The sequence below is a fragment of the Triticum urartu genome, chromosome 2 (assembly GCF_003073215.2).
Source record: "Triticum urartu cultivar G1812 chromosome 2, Tu2.1, whole genome shotgun sequence".
NCBI lineage: Eukaryota > Viridiplantae > Streptophyta > Magnoliopsida > Poales > Poaceae > Triticum > Triticum urartu.
In genome coordinates this window covers 582560310-582582858 of record NC_053023.1, presented here as the reverse complement: position 1 = coordinate 582582858, position 22549 = coordinate 582560310, and positions in this window count along the sequence as shown.

Here is a 22549-nt window from a genome sequence, read left to right as displayed (position 1 = left end):
TCCGCGTATATGGGCGGCAACCGCAACTCCAGCTCCTGCGACTGTTCCGTGCCAGCCTCCGCCTCCATCTCCACTTCGACCTCGTAGAAAAGTGCGTCGGTCCCCGCCCATTCCTGCCGGTTGACCTTCACATAGGCCTTATCCTGGATGGACTCCAGAATGGCCTGCTACTCCGCCATCTCGGTCGCTTGGGCGACCGTGAACTCCGCATCCGCGTTGTCGATATTGAAGCCCAAAGCCGATGCCAGCTCCTCCTTCGCCTGCTCCGCCTCCTTCGTATCCGCTACCTCCATCGGAGTCAGGTGCCGCTCCTCTTCCTCCTTCTCCTTTGGCTGCTCCTCCTCCCGCTGCCCCGTCGACTTCGGAGGCAAGCCAGCAGTGATGCGGGCGGCGACTTCACCCGGATCTCCTTCTCAATCTGAAATCGGCGCTCCGACGTGAGCATATCATAGGTGGTCTTTTTTTGTCGAACCATTGCAGACGGAGGGCGTGGGAAGAGCGGCGGAGCGGGAGAGAGGTGGTGGATGGGCTCAGGCTGGCGGCGTGGAGAGGGAAGAGGTGAATGTGGCTAGGGTTGGGGGATGTCGGTCGACTTAAATAGCCGAATTTGGCCTTAGACGATGAGCCAGAGCGGCGCACGCGACGTTCACACCCCCACCGGAAGAGTCGTCTGTCGCACCGCCGAGTTTTCGGGCGATTCTGTGTGGAACCTCATCATCAGTCTGACATGGGGAAGCGCCCAGGCGTCCCATGTCCGTCCTAGATTTGGACTGGATTTGAGAGGTGCTGATCAGCTTGGGCGTTTGAGGTCCGCTTGAGTCGCTTTTTATGACTGGTTGGTGACCAGACTGGCGTTTGAGGTGGGTTTAGGGCCGCTGTAGATGTTCTAACGGTTGGCTGGGCTGGCCTTTTTATTTCCGGGTTGTAATTCTACGTTTTCTTACTGTGAGTTCGAAGGAGAAAACAACTTTTTGTTATATACTAGTAAATGTGCACGTGCAACGCACGTTAATATTTAGACAATATATTAATTGCACACGGATATATTAGGTACTCCCTTCATTCCAAAATATAGTGCGTCCGCGCTTCGCGAGGTCAAACTTTGACCATATATTTAACGAACGAGACCGACTGCGGTGGGAGAAAAAATTACATAATTAAAAACTTTTTTCGAATACGCATTCATTGATATAACTTTTGCTCCCGCCGCAATCGGTCTTAGTAGTTAAATTTACGGTCAAAGTTGAAGCACGGAGATAGAGGAAGCACTACATTGTGGAATGGAGGGAGTATGATATTATTTGCGTGTTAATTTTATGATTAGTGCAATATTTGATATGATATTAATTACACGTTAAACACGTTGAACGCTCGCCATTGAAGTAGTCTAAGTCGTTGGATTGATTTAGTTTGATGGCCGAGATCAGTTGAATCTGCCCTTTTAAATCTTTTTGTATTGGTATAAATAAAGCAAAATTGCCCGCGGCCTGACATGCCACGAACGTCGGCGCCGGCCGCGCGCGTCAAGAATCTCTTGCCGTGTCAAAGGAACAGTTCAGAAAAGAAACTTAGGCGCGGATTCAAATTCTGATGCGCCTGACACGATACAGCGAGAGAGCATCGTGGGGCGGCTTGACCGCCTCGTCCGCCCTTGGGAATCGCCATTGCAAAGGCTCGGTACGAAGATTGGTCGCTTGGTTGAGAGCAGCTAGTCAAGCGCCTGCATGGACGCCGTGTCTGTCCTACCTTAGCCGAACCCTTTTGGAGCTTATCACCTTCGCGCCGGAGCGCGCCACGCCGGCCGCCGACATCAGCCCATTGAGCAGTAATTTGGGGCCGTATACGTGTGGCGGAGGTCAGCGTGGCCTAAGACGGCCGCGTACGGCCGTAGACGATCGTCTTTGTTGGGGCTCATGCTCATCTCCTCGTCCGTCGAGTTTGTTCTTGTTGTTTTTTATCCCTGCTGTGATCGTGCTTTCTGCTTATCGTGTGCACGTGATCCTGACCGTCCATTCGTTTTCTCGTATGCAACTTCCAACCAAAAATAGTGCACGTATGTACTCCCTTCATTTCGAAATAGATAACCCAATTTTATACTAACTTTAGTACAGAGGAAGTATGAGCTTTGCTTCTCCGTCGCATTTTGCACTCTCTGCCGGGTTTCCTTTCTCTGTGTCGACACTCCTGGGGCGGAGCTCATGCCATGTGCTCTACTCTAACGAGGGGCTGACTATAATCCCTTCGCCTGAAATTTATGTCAGGCTCAGTGGATTTTCAGACGACCGTCCTACTTTTTTTAACAGTAAAAAAGCGCAAGAGGCGCCTTATATTCAACTCATAAGTAGTTTACATCAGTGTTAAAAAAAGCAGTTTACAGCATGGAGTACATATCCCTGAATATTAACTTGATGAAGGAAAGAAATTACAAAGCACTCCCTATTTCTGTGAGCAGAGTTTATACACGTAAAATAAGGTTCTAAAGAGTTATTTAGAACCTGATGAGCTACACTATGGGCAATACTCTAGAGATATGATACACCTGTGCTTGGAGACCTACTGTGACATGGGTATAATCCGCTCAGCTTTTCCTGAGCTCCCAAAGGATTTTGTCTGAAGCAATTCCCATTTTTGCAGCAGTTGTAGCAAGTGTCAGGTTGTCTATTAAAAATGTAGCTTGTTGGAACTATAATGCTTCGCTGCATTTGCTGCCAGTACGAGTGTTGCTGCTTGGGCTTGCAAAGGTGTAGATGTTGTGGATGATAAAGCTTAAATCTGGACCTTGATACTTTGTTCTCCTAGTAGATGCACGAAAACACCAATCCCTGTAGTTGTTGCTCCTTCGGCAAGGCTTGGAACTTTGACATTTTTCCATGATGCATCAGAGAAGATCTTTACACCTCGGATCAAGAGATCCGTCTTGATGGTGCTTCCCTGTTCTGGAAAAACATTTGCTTGTCATGCGTGTCCATAATGAGTTCCGTGATGGTCCTTATCCATGCACTTTCCTAGTTCATGGTTTTCAGCAATTGCCCGGTCTATATGATGGACCTGTCGAGGGTTACCTGCTTTCCTGTGAGATCTGTTTTCATTTCTAGATTTCCATAAACACCACATGGAAGTTAATATTTTTTTCCAAAGAAGCATGGGGATGATTCATAGAGAGGAAAGCTTGTATGGCATATGCAATAGATCTGCAATTTTGAATTAAAGCATCTGATCTAATGCACCAAGGCCCTAGCGAAAGTGCACTTGAAAAACAAATGCAAATCAACTTTTTCTTCACTACACCTCGAACAAACTTTGCTTATGTTATTAGTGAGCCTACCTGCTCTTTTACCTGTAGGAATTGCCCTTCTAAGAATCCTCCATCCAAAAGTTTGAACTCTAGGTGGTATCTGCTTGCTCTTCCAAATTTGTTGGAGAATCACAAAGTCTTGGATAAGTAAAAGGATTTTGCTAGATGATCAAATGATCATAAATGGATTGCCATATGTTGCACCAAGGAGTGCTCCAAATAGAAAGATTGCTCTTTGTGATCTGGTAGAAAGAATGGGCTTCAAGAATTGGTCTAACCTTCAGAATTGAGGTCCAAAATGCAGATTTGGGAAGAGTTGGGTTGGCTCTCCAAAAAAAGAAGTGTCATGAAAATACTTAGATTTGAGAATTTGATGCAAGTGATCATGAGGGGCTTCAGCAATTCTCCGAACACTAGTGAGAATGAGGCTTTGATTTAAAGCCTGAAGGTTCCTAATACCAAACCCACGTTCTCTTTTTGGAGTACAAATGTCTTCCCAAGCTCGAAGGCAAATAGATCTAGCAGCAGGTTCACTTTTAACACCACTTCACCATAAGTTCCTAATTACAGCGATGAGTTTGGCAATGATTTTTTTTGAAAATAAAATATTGGGCATGTAGTAGACATGTATAGAAGCAAGGACGGAATTGATTAAAACAAGCCTAGCTGCATGGGAAAGTTTGTTTGCTTTTGTAGCCACTGAGCTTGGATTTAAACTTGTTAAAGATAAAATTGTAGGTAGAAGATCTGTCTTTGGTAGGAAGAATTAAGGGATGTCGAAGGTGAACTGAGTTGGCATCAATGTCTGGCACAGGAAAAATAGTTTTAATAGTAGCACAAATATTAGGATGGACGTGTTTGCTAAACATAATGGCAGATTTTGACCAATTTGGAGTTTGACCTGAATCTAAGAATTTTTTTAAGAAGATCCTTCATAGTCGAAGCTTGAGGTACTTACCTGGCCCCAAATCAGCAGGTCACCAATGAACATGAGAGAATGAATCAGAGGGCGATTTGGACCAAGAGTGATGCCAACCAACTGATTGTTTGCCATGGCTTCCCGAGGAGAGCTAGACAACTCGTTTATGGAAAGGACAAAAATATAAGGAAGCAGAGGACAACCTTGCCTGATTCCCTATTATTGCAAAATCTACCATAAGATTGACCGTTAATGATCATAGAGAAAATGAGGGAAGATATGCCCGCATATGTGAGGTTAATGAAATGACCATGAAGCCCTTTACGAGAGAGAGCAGACACGATGAAGTTCCACTCTATATGGTCAAAAGCTTTTGCAAGGTCAATCTTAATCATAAAGGCCTGGTTATTCCAATTGGTCAAATTAAAGGAATGAGTGGTTTCCTAGGCAATGATAATATTACTGCTAATTCTTCATCCCTCAGTAAAATCTTGTTGCGAAGGATGAATGTAGCCAGGAAGACGAGCCTTAAGCCTGTTCGCAAGGGTTTTTGCTATGATTTTATAAATCACGTTGCATAGGCTTATGGGTCTATAATCAGTGGGAACCAAAGGAACAACTATTTTGGAATCCAAGCTATATGAGTATCATTTATATGAGAAGGGAGGATACCTATGGTGTAGAAGTTCCTTACCAACATGGTGACATCATCCCCAATCCAGCTCCAAGTGACACTGTAGAACTCCACATTAAATCCATCCGGGCTTGGTGACGCTCTCCTTTTCATTTCCTACAATGTCTGCCAAATTTCTTGCTTATCTGGAATGGTGTAGTCTTGGTCCATTTGAGGGGGCTGAGTTCCAAGATAGGGCCTGCCATTGTTAGTGTTTTGAGAGGAGAAGATGTGTCTAAAATAATTCACAAAGGTTTGAGCTATGCTTTCAGGTTTGAAGTGAGTAACATTATTTTCATCTTTTATAGATAAAATTGTATTCCACCTTCTCCTTTTGAGTATAGCTTGGTGAAAGAAAGTTGTATTCCTATCTCCATCTCTAGCCCAATGTTTCTTAGCTCTCTGACTATAGAACTCTATTAATTTAGTCATGTTCTTTTCATAATTGTCCATGAGGGAGGCTTCAAGACTGTGGTCTTATACCTGCGGTGGCTGCATAATGTTGTGCCATGTGCAGCCCATCCGCGCATGAATTTTATCGACAAAAGACGTTCGCCCCACTTTAAAGCCTTTAAAACAACCGAGTATACAAGGCAGTAGCAAACAGAGATAAAACAATTATTCCCACGAAACATATGCTACAAGGTTTTGACCAAAGTTTAGAGGCATGTTGTGTTGTCCAGCTTGCAGGCAAACCAGACCCTAAACACCATGAATGCTTAAAAGCAGGTTTGTTACGCACGCATTTCGGGATCAGAATTATGGAGCCCACATTTTTTGAGAAAAAAAATCAGAAATAAAACTTTTTTAACACAATACATTCAAAGGAGTATGCACTCATCCCTATGAATGCACACATGCACACCCTACTTCTATGAGCCCGGGGAAACTTAATCGACCACCTCACTACATGGGGAACATATTCATTATCAGTGGCTTGACACTGAATCCATCATAAACACTGATACGTCTCCAACGTATCTATAAATTTTGATTGCTCCATGCTATATTATATACTGTTTTGGGCAATATTGGGCTTTATTTTCCACTTTTATATTATTTTTGGGACTAACCTATTAACCGGAGGCCCAGCCCAGATTTGCTGTTTTATGCCTATTTCAGTGTTTTGAAGAAAAGGAATATCAGACGGAGTCGAAACGGAACGAAATCAACTAGAGAAGTTATTTTTGGAACGAAACCCACCCGATGGACTTGGACCCCACGTCAAGGAAGGAACGAGGTGCTCACGAGGGTGGGGGGCGCCCCCCTAGGGCGCGCCCCCTGTCTCGTGGGGCCCTTGTGGCTCCCCTGACGTACCTCCTACACCCATATATATGCACGTACCCTAAAACTTCCAGAACGAAGATTAGATCGGGAGTTCTGCCGCCAGAAGCCTCCGTAGCCACCAAAAACCAATCTAGACCCGTTTCGGCACCCTGTCGGAGGGGGTAATCCTTCTCCGGTGGCCATCTTCATCATCCCGGTGCTCTCCATGACGAGGAGGGAGTAGTTCTCCCTCGGGGCCGAGGGTATGTACCAGTAGCTATGTGTTTGATCTCTCTCTCTCTCTCTCTCGTGTTCTTGAGGTGATACGATCTTGATGTATCGTGAGCTTTGCTATTACATTTGGATCCTATGATGTTTCTTACCCCCTCTTCTCTCTTGTAATGAATCGAGTTTCCCCTTTGAAGTAATCTTATCGGATTGAGTCTTTAAAGACTTGAGAACACTTGATGTATGTCTTGCCGTGGATATTTGTGGTGACAATGGGATACCACGTGCCACTTGATGTATGTTAAGGTGACCAACTTGCGGGTTTCGTGACATTGCGAACCTATGCATAGGGGTTGGCACACGTTTTCGTCGTGATTCTCCGGTAGAACTTTGGGGCACTCTTTGAGGTCCTTTGTGATGGTTGAATAGATGAATTGAGATTGTGTGATGCATATCGTATAATCATACCCACGGATACTTGAGGTGACATTGGAGTATCTAGGTGACATTAGGGTTTTGATTGATTTGTGTCTTAAGGTGTTATTCTAGTACGAACTCTAGGGCTGTTTGTGACACTTATAGGAATAGCCCACCGGATTGATTGGAAAGAATAACTTTGAGGTGGTTTCGTACCCTACCATAATCTCTTCGTTCGTTCTCCGCTATTAGTGACTTTGGAGTGACTCTTTGTTGCATGTTGAGGGATAGTTTTATGATCCAATTATGTTAGTATTGTTGAGGGAACTTACACTAGCGAAAGTATGAACCCTAGGCCTTGTTTCCTATCATTGCAATACCGTTTACGCTCACTTTTATCACTTGCTACCTTACTGTTTTTATTATTTCAGATTACAAAAACTATTATCTACCATCCATATACCACTTGTTTCACTATCTCTTCGCCGAACTAGTGCACCTATACAATTTACCATTGTATTGGGTGTGTTGGGGACACAAGACACTCTTTGTTATTTGGTTGCAGGGTTGCTTGAGAGAGACCATATTCATCCTATGCCTCCTACGGATTGATAAACCTTAGGTCATCCACTTGAGGGAAATTTGCTACTGTCCTACAAACCTCTGCACTTGGAGGCCCAACAACGTCTATAAGCAGAAGGTTGTGTAGTAGACATCAAGCTCTTTTCTGGCGCCGTTGCCGGGGATGTGAGTGCTTGAAGGTATATCTTTGGATCTTGCAATCGAGTCTTTTAGTTTCTTGTTTTATCACTAGTTTAGTTTATAAAAGAAAACTATAAAAAATGGAATTGAGTTTGTCTCATACGCTTCACCTTTTTAATATCTTTCGTGAGTATGATGGAAAGGATAATTGTGCTCAAGTTCTAGAAGAAGAAATCTATAAAATGTTTGGCACTAAATATTTGAATGATGAGCATGATTGCAATGTTGTTAGTACGAATTCTTTGAATATCCATGATGCTAATGATGATTGCACTAGTTATGATGGAAATGCCTCCTATAAACACGTCAATTTTTGTGGAGTAGACTGGGTTTGCAAGTACACACCAAATAGGGAAGATAGATATTGCAAGAGGCAAAAGTACTTAGAAACTAAATTGTTGCAAGAAAGTCTTGATGATTGTGCTGAAAAATTCAATATTTTTCGCGCCCCTTGTGAACTTTGCAATGAACATGGTCATTTAAAGCTCCAATGCTATTTGTTTCATGATCAAGTTGTGTCCAAACATTGTGATAATTTGATTACCCTTGAGCATCATAAAGAGCTTAGCCTTCTTTTGGGGTATGAGGAAATGAAACGTATAACTGAGGGTATTCCAAAGTTTAATCTTGATAAAGTTCTTCATTTTGATCTAGAGAAAATTTATATGTATTGTGCGGTGAATTGCATTGAAAATCCTTATATTGCCAATTACATAAAGAAAAGAAAACAAATAGGAGATGAAGAGAATACTAATGAAAGGGAAGAGACTTCCCAATATCCTCCTATTATTTCTTATGATGAGTCAGGTAACGAGGAGGAGCTTTCTATCCAACCAATCTCATTAATAAGGAGCTCCAAACAGAGGATTGAACCCACACATGATGTGGTGAAGAAGAATAAAAGAAAAAAGAAGAGAGGTAAAAAGGTATCTCTCCCAAATAAAGTTGCTCATATTATTGTTGTGCCTCATGAAAATGAAGATGATACACTTGATGATGATCTCGTTATGCCTATTGCTTGTTGTGATGATTATGATTGGGAAGATAATGATACTTCTTATGATCTTGAAAATCTTTTTGGTACTTGCTTGGAAGAATATAATAATTGCTATACTATCGGTGCTATCTATACTATTAATGATGAGAGTGATTATGCTTATGATATGAAAAGGCCCAAGCTTGGGGAAGCTATGTTTGATGAGGATGACATATTTGAGAATATATTTGCTGTAATTAATGTTTGTCCCAAGCTTGGGGGAGCTATGATTAATAAAGATGATATTTTTAGTCTCCAAGTTTTGATATGCAAGTTTATAATGATGATAGCATGCCTCCTACTTATGATGATTATTGTGATGATACTTATGCTATAAAAAGTAGTGATTATATTTATAAAACTTGTCATGGTTATGATTATCCCTTCTCTGAACATTACTCTTTTAATATGGAACCAATTTATAGTATCCAAGTCTCTTATGATACTTCCACTATCCCGAATGAGAAGAATTTTGCTTGTGTGGAGAGTGGTAAATTTTCTATGCTTGTAGATCATGAAAACAATGCTTTATGTGATAGTTATATTGTTTAAGTCATTCATGATGCTACTGAAAATTATTATGAGGGAGGAACATATGCTTGCAGGAATTGCAATAATATCAAGTTTCCTCTCTATGTGCTTAAAGTTTTGAAGTTATGCTTGTTTTACCTTCCTATGCTAGTTGATTATTGTTCTCATAAGTTGTTTGCTCACAAAATCCCTATGCATAGGAAGCATGTTAGACTTAAATGTGCTAGTCATATTCTTCATGATGCTCTCTTTATGTTTCAATTCTTATCCTGAATCCCTATGCATAGGAAGCATGTTAGACTTAAATTCGGTAAAGATTCGATGGACTATGGAATAAGGAGTGGCAAGAGTATAAGCTTAGGGATGCCCAAGGCACCCCAAGGTCATATTCAAGGAAAACCAAGAGCCTAAGCCTGGGGATGCCCCGGAAGGCATCCCCTCTTTCGTCTTCGTTCATCGGTAACTTTACTTGGAGCTATATTTTTATTCGCCACATGATATGTGTTTGCTTGGAGCATCATTTTATTTTATTTTATTTTGCTTGTTGTTTGAATAAAATACCAAGATCTGAAATTCTTAAATGTTAGAGAGTCTTCACATAGTTGCATAATTATTCGACTACTCATTGATCTTCACTTATATCTTTCGGAGTAGTTTGTCGTTTGCTCTAGTGCTTCACTTATATCTTTTAGAGCATGGTGGTAGTTTTATTTTGAAGAAATATATGAACTCTCATGCTTCACTTAGATTATTTTGAGAGTCTTAAATATCATGGTAATTTGCTTAAAATCCTAATATGCTAGGTATTCAGGAATAATAAAATTCTCTTATGAGTGTGTTGAATACTAAGAGAAGTTTGATACTTGATGATTGTTTTGAGATATGAGGATGGTAATATTAGAGTCATGCTAGTTGAGTAGTTGTGAATTTAAGAAATACTTGTGTTGCAGTTTGTGATTCCCGTAGCATGCACGTATGGTGAACCGTTATGTGATGAAGTCGGAGCATGATTTATTTATTGATTGTCTTCCTTATGAGTGGCGGTCGGGGACGAGCGATGGTCTTTTCCTACCAATCTATCCCCTAGGAGCATGCGCGTAGTACTTTGCTTTGATAACTTCTAGATTTTTGCAATAAGTATGTGAGTTTTTTATGACTAATGTTGAGTCCATGGATTATACGCACTCTCACCCTTCCACCATTGCTAGCCTCTCTAGTACCGTGCAACTTTCGCCGGTACCATAAACCCACCATTTACCTTCCTAAAAACAGCCACCATACCTACCTATTATGGCATTTCCATAGCCATTCCGAGATATATTGTAACGCCCTCGATGCGGCTATATCTCCCACGTGTCGAAGCATGACTTAGAGGCATAACCGCATTGAAAGCAATGTTGCAAGTGAGGTAATCTTCGCACAACCCATGTAATACATAAGGGAAAGAGATACATAGTTGGCTTACAATCGTCACTTCACACAATACATGAATAAAGCATTACATCATCCAAATACAATCAAGGTCCGACTACGGAACCAAAAATAAAAGAAGACTACCCCAAATGCTACACAGATCCCCGATCGACCCCAACTGGGCTCCACTACTAATCAACTAGAACGAAACAACACAAAGGACAAGATCTTCATCGAGCTCCTCCTTGAGCTTGGTTGCATCATCTGCACGATATCATCGGCACCTGCAAACTGGTTTTGGAAGTATCTGTGAGTCACGAGGACTCAGCAATCTCGCACCCTCGCGATCAAGACTATTTAAGCTTATGGGTAAGGAAAAGGTATGAGGTGGAGCTGCGGCAAGCGACTAGCATATCTGGTGGCTAACATATTCGCAAAAGAGAGCGAGAAGAGAAGGCAAGGCACGGTCGAGAAACTATGATCAAGAAGTGATCCTAGAACAACCTACGTTAAGCATAACTCCAACACCGTGTTCACTTCCCGGACTCCGCCGAGAAGAGACCATCACGGTTACACACGCGGTTGATGCATTTTAATTAAGGTTAACTTCAGGTTTTCTACAACCGGACATTAACAAATTCCCATCTACCCATAACTGCGGGCACGGCTTTCGAAAGTTCAAATCCCTGCAGGGTTGTCCCAACTTAGCCCATCACAAGCTCTCACGGTCAACGAAGGATATTCCTTCTAGCGGGAAGACCCGATCAGACTCGGAATCCCGGTTACAAGACATCCTCGACAATGGTAAAACAAGTCCAGCAAGACCACCCGTTGTGCCGACAAATCCCGATAGGAGCTGCACATATCTCGTTCTCAGGGCACACCGGATAAGCTAAGCATACGGGAGCCAACGTAACCCAAGTTGCCAAGGGACGGCCCCGCACGGTGCTCTGGGTTGGACCAACACTCAGAGGAGCACTGGCCCGGGGGGGGGGTTTAAAATAAAGATGACCCTTGGGCTGGCCGACCCAAGGGAAAGAAAAGGGTAGGTGGCAAATGGTAAAACCAAGGTTGGGCCTTGCTGGAGGAGTTTTATTCAAGGCGAACTGTCAAGGGGTTCCCATTATAATCCAACCGCGTAAGGAACGCAAAATCCGGAAACATAACACCGATATGACGGAAGCTAGGGCGGCAAGAGTGGAACAAAACACCGGGCATAAGGCCGAGCCTTCCACCCTTTACCAAGTATATAGATGCATTAATTAAATAAGATATATTGTGATATCCCAACAAGTAAAACATGTTCCAACAAGGAACAACATCTCCATGTTCCAACAAGGAACAAACTTCAACCTTCACCTGCAACTAACAATGCTATAAGAGGGGCTGAGCAAAGCGGTAACATAGCCAAACAACAGTTTGCTAGGACAAGGTGGGTTAGAGGCTTGGTTCAACAATATAGGAGGCATGATAAGCAAGTGGTAGGTATCGCAGCATAGGCATAGCAAAAGAGCGAGCAACTAGCAAGCAAAGATAGAAGTGATTTCGAGGGTATGGTCATCTTGCCTGAGATCCCGCAAGGAAGAAGAACGAGTCCATGAAGAAGACAAACAGACGTAGTCGAACGAATCCTCACAACACGACGTTATCGGAACCAACCCGAAGAAGCAACACCGGAAAGAAGCACACAACATAGTAAACAACCAACACATAAACATGGTATGATATGCGGTATGCGATGCATATGCATGATTTGCAAGGGAATGAAAGAACCTGGCCTCAACTTGGAAATCCAAGTGTGCCACTGGAAAGGTGAGGTGATTTCGGTTGAAATCGATATAAAGAACACCGGAATCGGAGGCACGGTTTGAAAATGGCAAGCAATTCAAATATGGCAACGGTCTGCGATAAACAGCAAGTTACCATCCAAATGCAACAAGATAATTATGCTACAGCACTCAAACATGGCAACAAAATACATGGCAGGGATCCACTCATAAAGCTTAACAAAAGATGAACACTGAGCTACGGCCAATTCATCCATTAATAGGTTCAAACAAGCATGGCAAAAGTGCATTTGGTAAACAAATTTCAGACTTAGTGAAATTAACACTTGTCTGGAATTTCAGATTAGGTAGCACACTTTGGTGCACTAAAACTATATGCTACAGGTACTGAACATGGCAAAGTAAAGCACGGCATGGAGCTACTCAAAGAGCTTAACAAAAGTCCCTTAGTGACCTTGAGCCAAAAGGGATCAGAAAATACAATTGCAAGCATCTGAACATGGCAAAAACATAATCAGATCACAGACTTAGTGAAAACTGGAGCATGCAAAATCAGATATCAAGTAGGCATGTTTACGAGCTCGATGCACTCACTACAGAGCAAGTCATGACAATATAAGCATACATCCATCAAGAATACACATTATACAAGCTAGACATGGCAAGAGCAACAACGTAGCATGCACGGATCAACTACAACATCCTCGGCAAAATCGCTAACAAGTAGACAATCTGCCCAGATTCATGATATAGCAAAAGTAGAGCTCGATTGACTCAAGCTAGGGTGATCCATAATTGCAAACAAAGGCATGGATGGATAGAGCACTACAAGATTAACAAATCATCCTTACTGATCATCCTCAAAAGAGGCACGGATCACTAGGAAACAATATGAACATATGGCATATTGAGATAAACAGATCAAGGACTTAGTGGAATTGCTAAGTCTCTGAAATCAGCATTAACAAATGCACCACTTTGCAAGCTTGTGCTAGTCACCACACACATCACAAAAATACATGGGTTGCACCTATGGATAGATGGACAATCATATAACAAAACATATGTGGAGCTCAGGGACATATCATGCACACATTAATCATGGCAAAAATGACAAATATCTAATTGAAGCAGCAGATCTGACAATTATCTCAAATAGCATTCTTCCAACAGCATTTCGGGTATCAAGATGAACTCAAATAAAAATGATGCAATGAGATGAAATGATGTGCTCTCTGAGACGAACATTTTGATATGCTACATGCCCAAAACGGAGTTACGGATGCGGAGTTACGACATGATGAACAAGGGCATTTGAAACATGGAAAACTCGGGGACTGTGTGGAATTATACCTCCGCGAAAGTCAACGCGGGACGGAGGGATCCTGGACGGAGCGGATCGGGACGCGGGGCATGTTTGGTTCGGGACCGGGTGGATCTCGTCCCACCCGGCCGGATCTGGGACGGGGCGGCGGCCGGAGATGACGGAGCTCGCCGGCGAGGCACGCCGGCGCGGCTGCCGAGGCGTGCCGCGGCGAGGAGAGGCGACGGGACGCCGGACGGCGGAGGAGCGGACTGGCGACGGCGATGGGCGGCGCCGGCGACGAGGGAACATGGCGGCGGGGCGATGGCGGCGAGGAGAGGTGCGGAAGCCGGTGGAGTGGCGCGGCGGCGCGAAGTCCGGCGCGGTGGCGGTGCGCTGCGGTTGCCGGCGCAGCTCCGGCGGCCGGACTTCGAGAAGACGGCGGTGAAGGAAATATGCCCTAGAGGCAATAATAAAGTTATTATTTATTTCCTTATATCATCATAAATGTTTATTATTCATGCTAGAATTGTATTAACCGGAAACATAATACATGTGTGAATACATAGACAAACAAAGTGTCACTAGTATGCCTCTACTTGACTAGCTCGTTAATCAAAGATGGTTATGTTTCCTGACCATGAACAATGAGTTGTTATTTGATTAACGGGATCACATCATTAAGTGAATGATCTGATTGACATGACCCATTCCATTAGCTTAGACCCCATCGTTTAGTATGTTCCTATTGCATTCTTCATGACTTATACATGTTCCTATGACTATGAGATTATGCAACTCCCGTTTGCCGGAGGAACACTTTGTGTGCTACCAAACGTCACAACGTTACTGGGTGATTATAAAGGAGCTCTACAAGTGTCTCCAAAGGTACATGTTGGGTTGGCGTATTTTCGAGATTAGGATTTGTCACTCCGATTGTCGGAGAGGTATCTCTGGGCCCTCTCGGTAATGCACATCACTTAAGCCTTGCAAGCATTGCAACTAATGAGTTAGTTGCGGGATGATGTATTACAGAACGAGTAAAGAGACTTGCCGGTAACAAGATTGAACTAGGTACTTGGAATACCGACGATCAAATCTCGGGCAAGTAACATACCGATGACAAAGGGAACAACGTATGTTGTTATGCGGTCTGACCGATAAAGATCTTCGTAGAATATGTAGGAGCCAATATGGGCATCCAGGTCCCGCTATTGGTTATTGACCGGAGACATGTCTCGGTCATGTCTACATTGTTCTCGAACCCGTAGGGTCCGCACGCTTAAGGTTACGATGACAGTTATATTATGAGTTTATGCATTTTGATGTACCGAAGGTTGTTCGGAGTCCCGGATGTGATCACGGACATGACGAGGAGTCTCGAAATGGTCGAGACATAAAGATTGATATATTGGAAGCCTATGTTTGGATATCGGAAGTGTTCCGAGTGAAATCGGGATTTTACCGGAGTACCGGGAGGTTACCGGAACCCCCCCGGGAGATATATGGGCCATAGTGGGCCTTAGTGGAAAAGAGAAGAGGCAGCCCAACATGGGCCGCGCGCCCCTCCCCTCCCTTGGTCCGAATAGGACAAGGAGAGGGGGCCGGCCCCTCTCTCTCCTTTCCCCCCTCCGCGAATCCTATTCCAACTAGGATTGGGGGGGGGATCCTACTCCCAGAGGGAGTAGGACTCTCCTGGCGCGCCTCTCCTAGGCCGGCCGCACCCCCCCCCTTTAGTCCTTTATATACGGAGGCAGGGGCACCCCAGAGACACACAAGTTGATCCACGCGATCATATTCTTAGCCGTGTGCGGTGCCCCCTTCCACCATAGTCCTCGATAATATTGTAGCGGAGTTTAAGCGAAGCCCTGCTGCAGTAGTACATCAAGATCGTCACCACGCCGTCGTGCTGACGGAACTCTTCCCCGACACTTTGCTGGATCGGAGTCCGGGGATCGTCATCGAGCTGAACGTGTGCTAAAACTCGGAGGTGCCGTAGTTTCGGTGCTTGATCGGTCGGGCCGTGAAGACGTACGACTACATCAACCAAACGCTTCCGTTGTCGATCTACAAGGTACGTAGATCATACTCTCCCCTCTCGTTGCTATGCATCACCATGATCTTGCGTGTGCGTAGGAAATTTTTTGAAATTACTACGTTACCCAACAGTGGCATCCGAGCCTAGGTTTTATATGTTGATGTTATATGCACGAGTAGAACACAAGTGAGTTGTGGGCGATATAAGTCATACTGCTTACCAGCATGTCATACTTTGGTTCTGCGGTATTGTTGGATGAAGCGGCCCAGACCGACATTACGCGTACGCTTACGCGAGACCGGTTCTCCCGACATGCTTTGCACAGAGGTGGCTTGTGGGTGACAGTTTCTCCAACTTTAGTTGAACCAAGTGTGGCTACGTCCGGTCCTTGCGAAGGTTAAAACAGCACCAACTTGACAAACTATCGTTGTGGTTTTGATGCGTAGGTAAGATTAGTTCTTGCTTAAGCCCGTAGCAGCCACGTAAAACTTGCAACAACAAAGTAGAGGACGTCTAACTTGTTTTTGCAGGGCATGTTGTGATGTGATATGGTCAAGACATGATGCTGAATTTTATTGTATGAGATGATCATGTTTTGTAACCGAGTTATCGGCAACTGGCAGGAGCCATATGGTTGTCGCTTTATTGTATGCAATGCAATCGCGATGTAATGCTTTACTTTATCACTAAACGGTAGCGATAGTCGTGGAAGCACAAGCTTGGCGAGACGACAACGATGCTACGATGGAGATCAAGGTGTCACGCTGGTGACGATGGTGATCACGACGGTGCTTCGGAGATGGAGATCACAAGCACAAGATGATGATGGCCATATCATATCACTTATATTGATTGCATGTGATGTTTATCTTTTATGCATCTTATCTTGCTTTGATTGTCGGTAGCATTATAAGATGATCTCTCACTAATTATCAAGAAGTGTTCTCCCTGAGTATGCACCGTTGCGAAAGTTCTTCGTGCTGAGACACCACATGATGATCGGGTGTGATAGGCTCTACGTTCAAATACAACGGGTGCAAAACAGTTGCACACGCGGAATACTCAGGTTATACTTGACGAGCCAAGCATATACATATATGGCCTCGGACACGGAGACCGAAAGGTTGAGCGTGAATCATATAGTAGATATGATCAACATAGTGATGTTCACCAATGAAACTACTCCATCTCACGTGATGATCGGACATGGTTTAGTTGATTTGGATCACGTAATCACTTAGAGGATTAGAGGGATGTCTATCTAAATGGGAGTTCTTTAAGTAAATTAAATGAACTTAAATTTATCATGAAACTTAGTACCTGATAAGTATCTTGCTTGTTTATGCTTGTTTGTAGATAGATGGCTCGTGTTGTTGTTCCGTTGAATTTTAATGCGTTCCTTGAGAAAGCAAAGTTGAAAGATGATGGTAGCAATTACACGGACTGGGTCCGTAACTTGAGGATTATCCTCATTGCTGCATAGAAGAATTACGTCCTGGAAGCACCGCTGGGTGCCAGGCCTGCTGCTGGAGCAACACCAGATGTTATGAACGTCTGGCAGAGCAAAGCTGATGACTACTCGATAGTTCAGTGTGCCATGCTTTACGGCTTAGAATTGGGACTTCAACGACGTTTTGAACGTCATGGAGCATATGAGATGTTCCAGGAGTTGAAGTTAATATTTCAAGCAAATGCCCGGATTGAGAGATATGAAGTCTCCAATAAGTTCTATAGCTGCAAGATGGAGGAGAACAGTTCTGTCAGTGAGCATATACTCAAAATGTCTGGGTATAATAATCACTTGATTCAATTGGGAGTTAATCTTCCAGATGATTGCGTCATTGACAGAATTCTCCAATCACTGCCACCAAGCTACAAGAGCTTCGTGATGAACTATAATATGCAAGGGATGAACAAGACTATTCCCGAGCTCTTCGCAATGCTGAAAGCTGCGGAGGTAGAAATCAAGAAGGAGCATCAAGTGTTGATGGTCAATAAGACCACTAGTTTCAAGAAAAAGGGCAAAGGGAAGAAGAAGGGGAACTTCAAGAAGAACGGCAAGCAAGTTGCTGCTCAAGAGAAGAAACCCAAGTCTGGACCTAAGCCTGAAACTGAGTGCTTCTATTGCAAGCAGACTGGTCACTGGAAGCGGAACTGCCCCAAGTATTTGGCGGATAAGAAGGATGGCAAGGTGAACAAAGGTATATGTGATATACATGTTATTGATGTGTACCTTACCAATGCTCGCAGTAGCACCTGGGTATTTGATACTGGTTCTGTTGCTAATATTTGCAACTCGAAACAGGGACTACGGATTAAGCGAAGATTGGCTAAGAACGAGGTGATGATGCGCGTGGGAAACGGTTCCAAAGTCAATGTGATCGCGGTCGGCACGCTACCTCTACATCTACCTTCGGGATTAGTATTAGACCTAAATAATTGTTATTTGGTGCCAGCGTTGAGCATGAACATTATATCTGGATCTCGTTTAATGCGAGACGGTTATTCATTTAAATCAGAGAATAATGGTTGTTCTATTTATATGAGTAATATCTTTTATGGTCATGCACCCTTGAAGAGTGGTCTATTCTTATTGAATCTCGAGAGTAGTGATACACATATTCATAATGTTGAAGCCAAAAGATGCAGAGTTGATAATGATAGTGCAACTTATTTGTGGCACTGCCGTTTAGGTCATATCGGTGTAAAGCGCATGAAGAAACTCCATACTGATGGGCTTTTGGAACCACTTGATTATGAATCGCTTGGTACTTGCGAACCATGCCTCATGGGCAAGATGACTAAAACACCATTCTCCGGTACTATGGAGAGAGCAACAGATTTGTTGGAAATCATACATACAGATGTATGTGGTCCGATGAATATTGAAGCTCGTGGTGGATATCGTTATTTTCTCACCTTCACAGATGATTTAAGCAGATACGGGTATATCTACTTAATGAAACATAAGTCTGAAACATTTGAAAAGTTCAAAGAATTTCAGAGTGAAGTGGAAAATCATCGTAACAAGAAAATAAAGTTTCTACGATCTGATCGTGGAGGAGAATATTTGAGTTACGAGTTTGGTGTACATTTGAAACAATGCGGAATAGTTTCGCAGCTCACGCCACCCGGAACACCACAGCGTAATGGTGTGTCCGAACGTCGTAATCGTACTTTACTAGATATGGTGCGATCTATGATGTCTCTTACTGATTTACCGCTATCGTTTTGGGGATACGCTCTAGAGACAGCTGCATTCACGTTAAATAGGGCACCATCAAAATCCGTTGAGACGACGCCTTATGAACTGTGGTTTGGCAAGAAACCAAAGTTGTCGTTTCTAAAAGTTTGGGGCTGCGATGCTTATGTGAAAAAGCTTCAACCTGATAAGCTCGAACCCAAATCGGAGAAATGTGTCTTCATAGGATATCCAAAGGAAACTATTGGATACACCTTCTATCACAGATCCGAAGGCAAGACTTTTGTTGCTAAATTCGAAACTTTCTGGAGAAGGAGTTTCTCTCGAAAGAAGTGAGTGGAAGGAAAGTAGAACTTGACGAGGTAATTGTACCTACTCCCTTATTGGAAAGTAGTACATCACAGAAAACTGTTTCTGCGACACCTACACCAGTTAGCGAGGAAGCTAATGATGATGATCATGAAACTTCAGAACAAGATACTACTGAAACTCGTAGATCAACCAGAGTAAGATCCGCGCCAGAGTGGTACGGTAATCCTGTTCTGGAAGTCATGCTACTAGATCATAATGAACCTACGAACTATGAAGAAGCGATGGTGAGCCCAGATTCCGCAAAGTGGCTTGAAGCCATGAAATCTGAGATGGGATCCATGTATGAGAACAAAGTGTGGACTTTGGTTGACTTGCCCGATGATCGGCAAGCAATTGAGAATAAATGGATCTTCAGGAAGAAGACTGACGCTGACGGTAATATTACTGTCTACAAAGCTCGACTTGTCGCAAAAGGTTTTCGGCAAGTTCAAGGGATTGACTACGATGAGACCTTCTCACCCGTAGCGATGCTTAAGTCTGTCCGAATCATGTTAGCAATTGCCGCATTTTATGATTATGAAATTTGGCAGATGGTTGTCAAAACTGCATTCCTGAATGGATTTCTGGAAGAAGAGTTGTATATGATGCAACCAGAAGGTTTTGTCGATCCAAAGGGAGCTAACAAAGTGTGCAAGCTCCAGCGATCCATTTATGGACTGGTGCAAGCCTCTCGGAGTTGGAATAAACGTTTTGATAGTGTGATCAAAGCATTTGGTTTTATACAGACTTTTGGAGAAGCCTGTATTTACAAGAAAGTGAGTGGGAGCTCTGTAGCATTTCTGATATTATATGTGGATGACATATTACTAATTGGAAATGATGTAGAATTTCTGGATAGCATAAAGGGATACTTGAATAAAAGTTTTTCAATGAAAGACCTCGGTGAAGCTGCTTACATATTAGGCATTAAGATCTATAGAGATAGATCAAGACGCTTAATTGGACTTTCACAAACCACATACCTTGACAAAATTTTGAAGTTCAAAATGGATCAAGCAAAGAAAGGGTTCTTGCCTGTGTTACAAGGTGTGAAGTTGAGTAAGACTCAATGCCCGACCACTGCAGAAGATAGAGAGAATATGAAAGATGTTCCCTATGCATCAGCCATAGGATCTATCATGTATGCAATGCTGTGTACCAGACCTGATGTGTGCCTTGCTATAAAGTCTAGCAGGGAGGTACCAAAGTAATCCAGGAGTGGATCACTGGACAGCGGTCAAGAACATCCTGAAATACCTGAAAAGGACTAAGGATATGCTTCTCGTATATGGAGGTGACAAAGAGCTCATCGTAAAAGGTTACGTTGATGCAAGCTTTGACACTGATCCGGACGATTCTAAATCGCAAACCGGATACGTGTTTACATTAAACGGTGGAGCTGTCAGTTGGTGCAGTTCTAAACAAAGCGTAGTAGCGGGATCTACATGTGAAGCGGAGTACATAGTTGCTTCGGAAGCAGCAAATGAAGGAGTCTGGATGAAGGAGTTCATATCCGATCTAGGTGTCATACCTAGTGCATCGGGTCCAATGAAAATCTTTTGTGACAATACTGGTGCAATTGCCTTGGCAAAGGAATCCAGATTTCACAAGAGAACCAAGCACATCAAGAGACGCTTCAATTCCATCCGGGATCTAGTCCAGGTAGGAGACATAGAGATTTGCAAGATACATACGGATCTGAATATTGCAGACCCGTTGACTAAGCCTCTTCCACGAGCAAAACATGATCAGCACCAAGGCTCCATGGGTGTTAGAATCATTACTGTGTAATCTAGATTATTGACTCTAGTGCAAGTGGGAGACTGAAGGAAATATGCCTTAGAGGCAATAATAAAGTTATTATTTATTTCCTTATATCATGATAAATTTTTATTATTCATGCTAGAATTGTATTAACCGGAAACATAATACATGTATGAATACATAGACAAACAGAGTGTCACTAGTATGCCTCTACTTGACTAGCTCGTTAATCAAAGATGGTTATGTTTCCTGACCATGAACAATGAGTTTTCATTTGATTAACGGGATCACATCATTAAGTGAATGATCTGATTGACATGACCCATTCCATTAGCTTAGCACCCGATCGTTTAGTATGTTGCTATTGCTTTCTTCATGACTTATACATCTTCCTATGACTATGAGATTATGCAACTCCCGTTTGCCGGAGGAACACTTTGTGTGCTACCAAATGTCACAACATTACTGGGTGATTATAAAGGAGCTCTACAGGTGTCTCCAAAGGTACATGTTGGGTTGGCGTATTTTCGAGATTAGGATTTGTCACTCCGATTGTCGGAGAGGTATCTCTGGGCCCTCTCGGTAATGCACATCACTTAAGCCTTGCAAGCATTGCAACTAATGAGTTAATTGCGGGATGATGTATTACAGAACGAGTAAAGAGACTTGCCGATAACAAGATTGAACTAGGTATTTGGAATACCGACGATCGAATCTCGGGCAAGTAACATACCGATGACAAAGGGAACAACGTATGTTGTTATGCGGTCTGACCGATAAAGATCTTCGTAGAATATGTAGGAGCCAATATGGGCATCCAGGTCCCGCTATTGGTTATTGACCGGAGATGTGTCTCGGTCATGTCTACATTGTTCTCGAACCCATAGGGTCCGCACGCTTAAGGTTACGATGACAGTTATATTATGAGTTTATGCATTTTGATGTACCGAAGGTCGTTCGGAGTCCCGGATGTGATCACGGACATGACGAGGAGTCTCAAAATGGTCGAGACATAAAGATTGATATGTTGGAAGCCTATGTTTGGATATCGGAAGTGTTCCGAGTGAAATCGGGATTTTACCGGAGTACCAGGAGGTTACCGGGCCCCCCCCCCCCAGGAGATATATGTGCCATAGTGGGCCTTAGTGGAAAAGAGAAGAGGCAGCCCAACATGGGCCGCGCGCCCCTCCCCTCCCTTGGTCCGAATAGGACAAGGAGAGGGGGCCGGCCCCTCTCTCTGTTGGAAATATGCCCTAGAGGCAATAATAAATTAGTTATTATTATATTTCCTTGTTCATGATAATTGTTTATTATCCATGCTATAATTGTATTGATAGGAAACTCAGATACATGTGTGGATACATAGACAACACCATGTCCCTAGTAAGCCTCTAGTTGACTAGCTTGTTGATCAATAGATGGTTACGGTTTCCTGACCATGGACATTGGATGTCATTGATAACGGGATCACATCATTAGGAGAATGATGTGATGGACAAGACCCAATCCTAAGCATAGCACTAGATCGTGTAGTTCGTATGCTAAAGCTTTTCTAATGTCAAGT